The 9800-nt window shown below is 52.1% G+C and overlaps 1 long non-coding RNA gene across 1 annotated transcript; it reads left to right on the top strand.

The window, feature by feature from the left end:
- Nucleotides 1-2172: 2172 nt before the first annotated feature.
- On the top strand, nucleotides 2173-7147 carry LOC308488712. Its single transcript, XR_013991937.1, has 4 exons — nucleotides 2173-2216; nucleotides 5035-5172; nucleotides 5525-5616; nucleotides 6574-7147. It is a non-coding gene; the product is annotated as an uncharacterized lncRNA (long non-coding RNA).
- Nucleotides 7148-9800: the final 2653 nt, after the last annotated feature.

The raw sequence follows: 9800 nt of genomic DNA, 5'->3' as shown, positions 1-9800 counted from the left end.
TCCAGACAGAGGCAGCTGTGCGGTGGGGAGGGAAGCTGACAGGCAGTGACAGGTAACACCGGCTGCTGGGGTTGGAAGCCGACCAGATCCCAGCAGGGTGGGAGGAAAGAGTCAGAAGGACAGACAGCCAGTTGGGGAGGGGGCACGACCAACCGTCCCTCCCCCAGCTCTCTTCCTTCTGTCAAACCCAGCTCTACTGTCTGTCACCTGTGGTACCCGGACAGTTTCCCGATGCTCCTCCTGGACCTTCCTCTCCGGCCCTTTCTCTTGCCAAACCCCCAGTGAGGCCTGAAGGGGAAGGGGGACGCTGTCTGGGGTGAAAAGCCTTTGTGCTGATCATTTCCTGTTTGCTCTCAGATCCACATTTCATGCATCCCCTGCTCTGCTCGGCGTCACAGGGGCCATCATGGCAGCTAGCTCCTGACTGGTGTTAGCCCATGTTTGTGTCTCCCCGCGAATTTTCCACGTTGAAACCCAACCCCCAATGTGATGGCATTAGGAGATGGGGTCTTGGGGAGCTGATTAGGTCATGATAGGATTCGTGCCCTGATAAAAGACCCCAGAGCGCTCCTTCACCCTTTCCACCATGTGAGGACAGAGACAGTGGTCTGTGAACCCGAAAGCGGCCTCCACCAGACATTGAATCTGCCAGCACCTTGATCTTGGACTTCCAACCTCCCAAACTGTGAGAAATAAATGTCTGTTGTTTCAGTCCCCCAGTCTCTGGTATTTTTGCTGTAGCAGCCTGAATGGACGGAAACAGCCAATGAGGCCCTTGCAGGAGATGGGAGGCCAGGAAGGAGGGGGAAGTGGTATACTGCTTCCCTCTTTGCCAGCATTCCTGTGTTTCTTTGTCACTCCTGTTCTTTGTAGGGGACCTCGCTTCTCCATGAGGGACTCGGCTTCTCCTCTTGTCCCTCCTGCCGAGGGTACTAGCAGCTTGGTGCCATTGCCAGTTCCTGAGTTGCCTTACCATCCCTTTTCACCAGTGTAACCCTGTGCTTGTGTAAATCCCTCCCTTTTCCGTTCTCAGAGTGGTGTGTTTCCTGCTGACCGCCTGATGGAGCAGCCCTACAATTAGCCCTCAGGCCAACGTGGACTCAAACTTCGCTTCTGCCTGGAGCAAGCTGGCTGGGTGAACTTGGGCTCGTCTGCGCCTCTCTAGACTTTATTTTTCCTACCTGCAAAAGGGAGAGGGGGAGCCCAGATAGCAGCCCCTGCTGAGCACTGAAACCCCTGCCCAGGGGACTCAGGGCTTTCCTAGGTGCTCTTCTGGGGCTCTGTGGAACCCCTGGGGGCCACCGTCTGATATCACCCTTAAGATCCTCTGAAGAAGGCTCTCCCTCACCTGGCAGGGAGTGAGACACCTGCTCAGGGGCTTGGCCTCAAGTCCCAAAGCCCATGTCCCCACGGATGCAGGGCCTAAGCCAGGACGGGGGAGGTCAGAGCCATGGGCAATCTCCAGAAGGATCTCTCCTCCGCAAGGTCTGGTAAAGAGACATCTGGGTGAAGACCTCTGAGGCCCATTCCCCAGGAGCCTGTCGCTCCTGCATTCAGGCCCAGATAGCTGTCACTGTGGGGCAGGAAAAGCAGTGGAAATGGGAAGCCCGGGCTGGGGGAGGGAGAGATCAGAGCTGAGCTGAGACCTTATTTTGGGTTTGAAATGCCCAAGCTGTTAATTTGAGAATAATCAATGCTAATTTGCACATATCTGGTTGCTGTAGCAGGTTATCTATTTCCCGTCAAGACGCCCCTGAAGCTCTCGTAGCTCTTCTCTGCTGCTGCCCACCATCCACCCCCTGTCTGCCCAAAGTTGCTGGGGCCCAGCTCATCCCCGGGAGAGAGCAGGTCAGCCCCCAGCCACCTTCGGAGTCCAGCCCTACCTGCCGTCCTGGGCTGGAGGAAAGCCAGTTCATAGGAGAGGAGACGAGGGCCGGCTGGGGGCTGGCCAATGGAGCTGGGAGGAGGAGAATTAAGCAGAAGTGCAAATTACCCAAAGCCGTGATTAACATTTCTTCCAAATCTGCATGAATATTAAAGCACAACCCACCCTGGTCCCCACACAATGAATTCTGCATGAATCTTAAGATAAATCGTTTGGATAACTTAGCGGCAGCTGTACTCCCCTGCTGCCAGCTGCCTCCCAAAATCATTTCAAGGCGGGTAAGAGGAGAGAAGGAGGAGAGCGTTGGGAGAGCCGGGAGGATGCGGAAGAGGTACTAATCATTTGGGGCCCCTCTGTTCAGGCACCAGGGCCCAGCAGGGCTGAGGGTGAGGAGTGGGGGTCCCAGAGCCTGGGCCCCAGCCTGTTGTCAGGGGCTGGACGGGCAGGTGGTGGAGCCACCATGGAACCTTGCTGAGGACCCCTTTGTTGTGTTCCTGGGAGACCAGGACGTCCACCCTGTCCTTCCCCATCTCCTAAGAAGCAAACCAGCTCAGTGAGCCCTCAGCTTATACCCGACACTCCTGGGGGTGGGGGTCGGGGTGGTTCTCAACCTGAGTGCCCTTGTGCCCTAGGGACATTTGACAATGTCTAGAGATACTTTTGATTATTGTGATTTGGAAGAAGGTGCTACTGGCACCTAGTGGATGGAGGCCGCAGATGCTGCTTTGCACCCGATAGGGCACAGGACACCCCCCTGTCTCCCCAACGACAAAGAAAGCTCTGGTCCCAAATGTCAATGGTGCTGAGGCTGAGAAGCCCGCCCTTACGGATGCCTGTCTCACCTTGGTGTCTCTGCTTCCCCACAGAGCCAGCCGGTCTTCCTTCCCACCTACCCAGGGGCTAGAAATGGGTGCCCAGGGACCCTGGGTTGGGGCTGGCAGTCAGGGTTTTGGGTTTCAGAGCGTGGCAACATTATCATGATTATTGTTGTACAGGCAGGGTCCTAGTGGGAAACAGATGGCACCGGCTAAGGGTTGCAGAGGAGGCAGTGTAATGAAGAAGCCATTCATAGATTTGTGAGCAGAGTTAAGGGAACAGCGTGGGTGGGTGTAAGATCCAAGGACCAGCAAGAATGGTGAGACTTTACTACCTGGAGGTCCAAAGGTGAGAGGGAAATGAGTGTTGGTATTGGAGCCTGCGGGGCCTGGAGCCATGGAGAAGGGGCACCGATCCGGAATAATAACAGGCAGGAAGGGTAGGTGGGGAAAATATCCCAAGCTCTCAACCTTCCTGTCCTGTCTTGTGTCAGTGTCTTTGCTTGGCCAAACCTAACCAGAAGGTAAGTGACAAGAGAGCCCAGCTGATCAGCCTTCAGAGCTCGCCCTTCTGAGACGCAGAGCACAGGGGAGGAGAACAGGAGTGGCGGAGCGGTGGGGGATAGTGGGGAGAGCCATCATTATCACCTCCAAGGGAAGCCACCCAGGGGACACCCCAGGAACTGCGCCCAGGAGCTCAACCCACAGAACATTGGTTAAAGAAACCGCACGGAACACAGACGAGTGGGTCAGTACCAAATGCCTTTTGGAAAATTCTATACCCTCTTCCAAGTGATCAAGTTAGGGTTAACATGTTAGGATTTGCTGGGCAGGGACCCTCAGAGAGCTTTAAGAAGCCAATGGTGTGCTGAGACTCAATTTACAAAAGTGCAGTTCAAGCACAAATTTGAAATTTTGTGGAAGTGCCAAATCAGGAATGCATCCATTGTATAAAAGGAATCCCACTTAAAATAGAGTGTCCAAGGAAGTGACAAGCAGCCTGGCAGGCATTTCGGAGGTGGGACTGGTTCTCTGAGGGAGGAGGGGTTAGAGTGCACAGGACTTGCTGAAGATTGGGTGTGGGGGTGAAAGAGGACTCCTGAGTGAACTTTCCGGCTTTTGGCCTGACAACTGGGTGGACAGCTTCTGGATACAGGAATGACTGGGACAGGGGGCTGGGAATCAGCTTCTGTTGGACCCCAAAGGCCCTGCTCAGGAGAGACGGCCACCTCCTGGGCCTATGGGACAGTGTTCCCAGGCTGTGGTCAGCTCCCTTCCCCATTTCAAACGTACACTTTGTCTGGCCCTCTCTCTGGATACGGGGAGGATGGTGGTATTTGCAGAGCTGCTGGGGCACCTGAGGAAGGGCTTTGGCCCAGAGAGGGTGACTGACCCCCAGAGGAAAGTAGACCAGAGGGGATACCTCCTGTGTCCCGTTTTAAGCAGCAGCCTAACAAGAAATAGACAAACAGGAGCGCTTTGCAGCTCAGTGGGGTGATGGGGGGAGCGAATTAAAATCCCATTATGGAAGCACTGCAGAGGCCGCTGGCAGCTTTGTTGATGATCATTTACTCCCATGTGCACACACCGAAACCTTCCTCACTGTGATTCAGGCCACACAAGAAGCCTTGGAAAGAATTCTGGAGTCGTCAACCTGGCCACGCCACATGCTGCCTCTGAGCTTGTGACCTTGGGCAAGTTGCTAAACCTCTCTTAGCTTCAGCTTCTTAACTCTCCTCTGCTGGAAGCTCTCTGTTTGTCCTCCAGACCATTCTCCACACTTTTGCCCCTGCTTTGGGCCAGGGGCCGGCCTCTGAGCACCACACCTGAGGACCAGCTCCAGTAGCTTCTGGCTTCCAAGGGTGTGGTGCCGACAGGGGCTCAGAGGATGAGCCAGAGTAGTCAGGACGTTTGGTCTCTGGCTCCCTCCCTGCTGGGGAGCGGTTTGGCAGTGGCTGTCCGTGGCTGTTTCCTATGGCCACCCCTGTCTCCAAGTTCTCCCTACGCACTCTCAGGCCTGGGGGAGCCATGGCCTTTCCCCTTCCCTAGGCCTGTTGCGCCCTCCCCATTCCTTGGGTCCCCTTAGCCTTGCTTCCCCTTTGTCAATGCTTCCTTCATTCCACTCTACCCCACTGCTGCTTTAGGCTGTGCCAGTGACTTCCTGCCAGGACCCTGTTGGACAGGACTGGTATTGTGGAGTGGGACACCTTATGGGAAGGTGTTGAATGCATGGTGGGACCCACAGGAAGTACTCAGGAAGCATGGAATGCCTATCTTAGAGCCCAGCTGCCATGTGGTGAGGAAGCCCAGGCCTCACGGAGTGGTCACTTATAGGTGTCCTGGCAGACAGCTCCAGCTAAGGTCTCAGATGTGAGTGACGACTTCTTCAAGATGACACCAGCCACCGCCTGACTGAAACCACGTGAAAGAACCCACATGAGAATGGACTGGCTGACCCCCCAACGATGAGAGGTAACAGTAATAAATGATGATTATTGTTCTGTGTTATTAAGTTTGGGGGTGGTTTGACACACACCTATAGATAACTTGACCAAAGATGCTATAATCCTGAGGATGATAGGTAGATGATAGAGATTAATGAATAGGTAGGTAGATAGGTGGACATATAGATAGAATAATAGATGGATCAAGACTAATAGAATGAATGAATGATCATTGGATGGATAGAAAGACAGAATAACACACAGACACCAAATGAGCACCTACTAAGTGCCAGACACTAGACGAAATGGTTCATCGACATGGTCTTCTTTTAATTTTTACCATAATCTTATGAAATTGATATTCTTATCCTCATTTACAGATACAGAATCTCTGGTTCAGAGGCTTTCAACAACGTACCTGAGCCTACACAGCCGGGATGGAACAGTCTCCTGACTGCAAGTCTACGCTCAGGTGAGGAAGGCAGGGTGGGGAAACTGATGAAAAGTGAAAGAAGTTCTAGGCCTTATAAACGCAGGCGGATCTCAACCACCCACGATATCAGGCCGAGCTCTTCTCTGGATGCCTTACTTTAAGATTTTTGTCTGGAGCACACTCTGCCCTTTATTCTCTTCCTGGGGATGGGAGGAGAACATATTCCTTGACCTCAGAACAAAGAACCTAAGAGAGACGGCTGACAAGGACCTTGCTATGCCATCTTCTGTCCTGGAAAGCTGATGGCCAAAATAGGAAAAGCTGTCTGCTGCTCTGGTGGTGATGGTGGTGATGGTGATGGTGGTGGGTTGAATGGTGGCTCTAAAAAGTCAAGTCTCCGTTCTGATTCCCAGAACCTGTGAACGTGACCTTATTTGGAGAAAGGAGTCTTTGCAGATGGAATTAAGATCAGCCTAGATTTTGGGTGGGCCCCACATCCAATGGCATATGTCCTTATAGGAGAAAGGCAGAAGGAGGTAGGAAACTCAGACACACAGATGAGAGGCCACATGTGGGTGGGGGCAGAGATCAGTGCGATGCAGCCACAAGTCAAGGAACTACCAGAATCTGGAAAAGGCCAGGAAGGATCTCCTTCTAGAACCTTCATATGGAGTGTGGCCTGGCCAACACCTTGATTTCAGACTGGCCCCCACCACTGTGAAGGAAACCGTTTATTGTTTTAAGCCACTAAGTGTGTGATAATTTGTTACAGCAGCCCCAGAAAACTAATTCAGGGGGTGGCAACTAAGGGGTTCAGGGTTTCTTTTTGGAGTAAAGAAAGTGCTCTAACATTGGTTGTGGCAATGGCTACACAACTCTAGGTATATATTAAAAGCCACTGAGTGGTACACTTTAAATGGGTGCATTATATGGTATATGAATTATATCTCAATAAAACTTAAAAATAAAGTGGTTGGGGATTTCCCTCTCTTCCAGCAAAGAAGGGGCAGAGGCAGGACCAGAAGATTGCTTCTCAGCTCTGCTGTTCCACAGACAAGCCACACCCCTTGGATAGCATTTGTCTCTCCTGACCCATGGCATCAGGGCTCTGTGTCCCTTGGGCCATCATGGCGTCGTTGGGAGGCAACGTGTTTAGGGACAGAAGCCCTAGTCATGCTATCTTCCCTGCTCCCTCTTTCTCATGCATATTACCACCCCCTCCTGCTCCCGTGCTTGCCTTGCTCTCCTTCCCACCCCTCAGTTTTCACACTGCACTGCTTCTCCCAGCACCACCTCGGTTCATGTGCCAGCTTCATCCCCCTTTCCTCCTTCCATCACCCCCTCCAAATTGTAAACCTCGAGGGGTAGAATCCATTTTCAATCCCTCAGATGTCAGGGGAATTGAAAGCATAGCAAATATTTCCGAGATCCAAATTACACAGACCCCGGAAGGCAGAACTTGCAGTGTAATCCAGGTTATGAATTGTAAATCAGACGCCATGCAAAGTACTTGCAAAAATTCAATAAAGCTTTTGCTCCCAGCACAGCAAAGCCCAGCCTAAGGAGGCAGGAGGAGGCAGCTGGGGAGAGAAAGAAGGAATGGGAGAAGTGGGACAGGGAGGGAGGGCACGAGACGGGTGGGGCGGGTCCTGTCACTACTTGGGCTCGTCTCTTAAGGCCAGGAGCTGCCCATTTTCCTGTTGTAGGAGTCATGAGGGTTCCATGGCCTTTGGATGACACGCCCTCCAACATTGAATCCATCCTTGCCATTAAGAATGCTGTTTACCAGCCTGTCCAACCTAGGGAGGCCGTGAGAGGGGGCTTCTAGACCACTCATTAACGTAAACTGTCAGGCTGCCTTTATATGCAAGTTGTTAGCCAGGTGCTTTTGCTGGCTCATAGGGGGTGACAATCCCCAATAGGTATGTAGTGGGGCTGCCCTGCCTGATAGGAAATGCGTTTTCATCTGTGTTCGTGAGAAAGAAGTCAGAGAACTCACGGTGAACCCATTAATGTAGCCACCCCTTAGAATGGTGAGGGGAAGAGTGGCCACTGGCCTCACCCCAGAGTTTTATTTAGAAAGGAGTTTGAAGATCAAATGGCTCCACTCTGTGGTGGAAGTGGGTGGCATAAAGGTTTTTATGTTTCAAAGACCCGCAATTCTAGGAGAGAGGCCTTGGGGAGAAACAAGATAGGTGCTCACTCCTGACCCAGCCTCCAGGGCTGGAGGTTCACAGAGGTACAGCCGTTCCAGGAGGCCTGAACTTGGGGGGTGGTCATGGGAGGCCCATATTTTGCAGTTACATCTCTGGGGCACCAAGAAAGTTAATAGTCCCACTTACCCAAGGATTGAAGGGAAGCAAGAAGGTGGTGGAGACTGGGTTTCCCCGCTCACACCTGGCCTCAGAGGTTCCCACCACATCTACACCGATGACCCATGTGGACAACCATTGATTCATTCCCCATCCACCTGCTGGGTACTGTCCTGGCTGCTGGAAATAGAAGGATAAAATGAGGTCTTTCCTTGAGCAGATCTGATGTTGACAGGTTGAGTCCTTTATCCCTGCCTCCCAGATGCTCAGAAGACCCACATCCTGGACATGTACTATACCAGCCTCTGACAAAGAGCAGGTGCAGCCCTTGGTCACAGCAAGACTGTGGGGCTGTTATAAAGAAGACTTGGGCTGCCTCTGCTGGGAGGGGGGCTGCCAAGCCAGGCCTCGAGGAGCCCCAAATGTTCCCAGCTTATTAATAGTCATGATGAGGAGGGTGGGGAATACCTCTTCTGCAGGTGCTCAGGGCTCTGCCAGGCAACTATAATGCAGCACCTCTCAGGGCTCTCACGAGGACACGTTAATATAGGGGCAGCCCTGGCTCTGGGCTGCGTCCTGCAGGACCAGACTCATCAGCGAGGCTTGGCCGGGAAGACTCAGGTGGCCTTTTTCCTGCAGAAAGACCTCTCTCTCTCTCTCTCCTGTCTTCCTTCCTCCCATCCCCTGTCCACCCTTGATGAACATGGAGAAAATGCAATGTAATGAAATGAACCTGAGCCTGTTCTAAAAATCCAGGGCTCATGTGACTTAGCTTTTTACTATACGTGGGTCTTTGCCAGTGTGGCCCCTTGTGGTCCCCACCTCCTTGTATTCACACCCTTGTGTAATGTCCCCCCACCCCCCACCCTTCCTCGAGTGTGGACCAATAGAATACAGCAGAGGTAGTGGAATGTCCCTTCTGTGATCAGGCTTTGGAAAACCTCAGTCTGTCTGATGTGCAGATTCTGCTGCCTTCTTGGCTGGTGCGTTCTGATAGAGCAAACTGCTGGGTTGGAGAGGCTCCCAGGGCAAGGAACTGAGGGGGGCCTCCAGCCAACAGCCAGCTAGAAATTGAGACTCTCAGTCCAACAGCCCTCAAAGAGCCGAGGCCTGTTGACAAGTCCCATGAGCTTGGACTTGGATCATTCCTCTATCGCGCCTTCAGATCAGACCGCAACCCCGGCTAGCACCTTGCCTGCAGCCCTAAGAGAGAGGACCCACCCGGCCACACCGGGACTCCTGGCCCACCGAAACTGAGATCATGGCTATATTGTGAGTCACTGGGTTTTGGATTGATTTGTTACCCGTCAATATGTAAACAATATAACAGATTATTTAACCTTCTGGGTTTTCATTTCTCTATGTCTATGAAACAATTCTAATTGTCTATGAAACAATTCTAATCCTACTATCTTTCAGGGTGGCAGAGAGGATTAACTGATTCGATGCATGGAAAGTGTGTCAGACAGCGTCGGGCACCCAGGAAGCAGGGAATAGTGGCTTCATTATTAATTCACATTGTCCTAAAGAGCAAGGACTTCTCTGAAGCCCGGTGCTGGCGTGCCCTTAATGCACATACGTTAAGGCAGCTGTGTCTCTCCTGTCCAGCCCTGTCGCAGCTGCCTCTAGGACAACACCAATGAGACCAGGAACGTCTGCTTACATTTACAAAGAGCTTCCTAGTTTACATGCTTACTAACATTGCACCCGCTCCACAGGCAAAGCAGGAATTAGCGCTCTTTTGAAAACCATTTTTATTTGGAATATATCTGCAGAAAGGACAGAACCCATTTTCCTACGTTTGGACACAAAACTGGTCTGGTGTCCGGATCTTAAGCAATCCCTGAAGGTTAGAGCTGGAAGGGGCTTTTTTATTTTTATTTTTTTTTTAAGTAAAATCCTCTAAGGTTA

This window comes from Rhinolophus hipposideros (assembly GCF_964194185.1).
Source record: "Rhinolophus hipposideros genome assembly, chromosome: 20".
NCBI lineage: Eukaryota > Metazoa > Chordata > Mammalia > Chiroptera > Rhinolophidae > Rhinolophus > Rhinolophus hipposideros.
This window is presented reverse-complemented; position numbering and strand designations above follow the sequence as displayed.